Source organism: Phragmites australis, chromosome 17 (genome assembly GCF_958298935.1).
Source record: "Phragmites australis chromosome 17, lpPhrAust1.1, whole genome shotgun sequence".
NCBI classification, from domain to species: Eukaryota; Viridiplantae; Streptophyta; class Magnoliopsida; order Poales; family Poaceae; genus Phragmites; species Phragmites australis.
Window position 1 is genome coordinate 12986950 of NC_084937.1, and position 3247 is coordinate 12990196.

The 3247-nt window shown below is 40.5% G+C and overlaps 1 long non-coding RNA gene across 1 annotated transcript; it reads right to left on the bottom strand.

Annotated features, from left to right (window-relative positions):
• Window positions 1–1401: 1401 nt before the first annotated feature.
• On the bottom strand, window positions 1402–2518 carry LOC133897592 (uncharacterized). The gene is made up of 2 exons (XR_009905940.1): window positions 2228–2518; window positions 1402–1568 (listed from the first exon to the last, which is right to left on the bottom strand). It is a non-coding gene; the product is annotated as an uncharacterized LOC133897592 (long non-coding RNA).
• Window positions 2519–3247: the final 729 nt, after the last annotated feature.

Consider the following 3247-nt stretch of genomic DNA (forward strand, 5'->3'; position numbering starts at 1 on the left):
AGAGAGAGTTAGAGACAAGGGCCGGCTAGCTGGGGACTTAGTATTTTCTAGCTAGGTCAAGTTGGTTCACTGCTGGTTCACGTAAAAAATTGGCAGTGACATTATCATTATCGATTTCTATTAAGAACCAGCAATAATATTGTAGTATCACTATCAAATTTTTATATGAACCGGCAGTAATACTATTTTTCTTATGAATCGGCAGTGATAATCGTATTATTACCGGTTTTTTTGAACCGAGAGTGATTGCCCGGCAAGGATGAGCTGTTTTGTAGTGCATGACCGATTTGCAAGGGATGAAAATAATTCTCGCATAGTACTTTAGTGTAAAGATGGTGCAATGGGGGTGACCTTTGTGGAAGACGGCGGTGGAGGTGGCATGTGGGCGACGACACACCCTCTCCAGAAAGCTGGCACTGTAGGAGAAGTGCGGGAAGAAGCACACCGTCTGGAGAAACCCAGCGGTGAATATATGGAAGACAAATATTATACGTTTAGGTATGGAAGGTAAATAATAGAAGATTAAATATATTTTTGGAATGTATGGAAGGTAAATATTGGATGTCTAGATATGGAAAGTAAATAATGAAAAATTAAACGTGTTTTAGAAAGGTAAAACGGGGTCTAACTTATAGGGTGATCGTTTGATTAACTCGTGTGGACGGTAGAGATCGATCGAATCTGCAACAACTGGTATATTTTATAGGAGTATAGATTTGAACAGTTGAATCAATTGTTTTGTATGCCAATGGTTTACCAATGGATCGTGGACTTGAAGAATTTATAGCAGATATCCTGCTTTTTATTTTTATTTTATTTTTTTGAACAGCGCTCCCTAACTACCCGATCTTCGTTGGAGACCGGGGGTGCGAGAGAGGACTGGAACCCCCACCAGCTCGGCTCCTCCCTGGAGCCTTACCACCTCGCTCATACTAGTCAACTATGTAATCCTGCAGAATAAATAGCAGAGATCCAAAGCCTAAAACATACTGAGATCAATGCCTTACATGTCAATGGTTTTCCAAGATCGGGCTCCCTAATCTCTAATGGGATAAGTAGCTTTTATGCCAATGGTCTACACCAATATATAAGCTCCGAAATAATTGCGATAGTAACTTTGTATGCCAAAATGCTTCAAAACAACGTATGAGCTCCCAAATGACTGATGTCAGTAGCTGGTACGCAAATGCTTTACCGCAACAGATAAGGTAAAAAATGATTAATAAGCTGCTGCAGCTGCAAATACACAAGAAACCACTTCAGCCAAAGCAAGCTCAGTTACAAAAGCTACAATAAGCAAATGGTCAGATAATAGGCCACAAGCAATAGTGGAACTTTCTGTATATTGATTTATTTTCAAACACGAGACTTTTTTAAATAAACTGCATACGACATGTCCTGTTTCCAAATATAGGGATGTTACAATAATTGTATTCATCTTCACGTGCTGTCTACTACAAAAGCTGTATATACCACAAATCTGACTGAGAAGCTAATAACAACAATATATAATATGAGAAATAGCACGCGTCCAGAACATCTGGTCACACTCAAGGGCCATCAAGCATCTGTACAAAGAGTATGAACCAATCAGTTTGAACACATCCCTACGTACACTCACTCCATAAGTAGTGTAAACTAATAATATATAAGCTCGTCAAAATGTAAGAACACCCATTAAATCATTCCAAAAGGGCTAACAACTTAAACTTCCACATCGGTATTGTAGCTTTCTTTGTTGGGCCTGTTTTTGTGATTGTTAGGGATGTGTTTTTATAGAATCAGATGCTTTTCTAGTGAATATTGGAGTTCGCTTTGGCTGGAAGGCACCTTTCAAACACTTGTACGATTAACATATATTCCATCCAGTAAAAAGATTGTGACATTTTGTGCATAAACTAGGGTCTCCAAATCATAACTTTGATCATCAGTTTCTGTTGAAATTAAAACAAAATAAAATTATATTATATATATTATGGAAGCAATACGTCTATACCAATTTCATACTACAGATCTAAACACATGTGAATACATTGTACCTAAAACTTAAAATAGGTGTTTATCAAAAAAAACTTTAAATAGATTTATTGCATGCACTCCAGAACACCACTTTTTTTTTACCGGACTGATTATTTATTTATCCACAAGCAAGTTTCTCTGGGGACGCGGGGATGAGGTCCACCAGGTAGACGACTAGGCTGTCATCGGATGCTGTGGGCTTACTTACCTTGGGTCTTTTGCGTCCCCTCGTCCTTCTCAACCGGCACCAAGGTGTGACCCCCTGGATGGCCACGACTACAGTTGAAAGTGCAGCAGTTGTTGCACAAACTGAGGTTATGGAGCTCGCACAGCGGGCACTTCTCTGGGCAGCACGACGTGCACTTCTCTGGGCAGAGGCCAAAGCACGACCCGCAAGGGAGACAGTTCCCCATCCGTAGTGGTGCGGTGCAGTGCCGTGGTTCACAGTTCTTTAGCTTGCAAGCTCTTGGCTTCTATATATCCTGTGGCGCTCACAAGCATTCTCAGGGCCTTATATATACACAAGCCTACCCTCGATGTGCATCAGGATACTGATATAATTATCCAAGAAAGGTTCTAGATAGCGGAGTGCGCTATTTTCGTAATTGTAACCGTTTCTACAGTCAGTTGTCGAACCGACTACAGAAAATGGACTGTAAAAATCGACAACTATTACGGTTGCACTAAGAAACCTACTGTAATAATGCACTTTTACCCCAAAAAAAGAGCTAAGTAATTTTGCACCAATTATTACCATTGAACGATTATATCAATTAAGCACAGCTATATGTACAAATTTGTACATGTACACATAGACCAAAGCATGCTTTTACAAGAGTTATATATACAAAAATGCATAATCATTGGAAGAAAAAATAATCAAATACAAGTACCATCACACAAGCATTTGGTCAAACACCTCATCTACTCATCATCTAGGAACAAGCTACCAGTGACCGTGGTTGTGCCCATGCTGCCATCGATGGTGGGTGGAGTGGAGCCACTGTAAAAGACCTCAAAGTCCCTCTCTGCCTCTACGCCAATCGCCTTGACACGCACCTGATGGAAAATCGGCCTCTCAACTGCTACATAGAATCATATGTGTAAAAAATGAATCAGATCTATGGACCAGTTACGCCACAAGATCAGGGTATGGGAGGCACACCTGCACATACCATCCGAGAGGGTGAGTATCGAGTGTGCACTGTTGTCGCACATAGGGCATGCC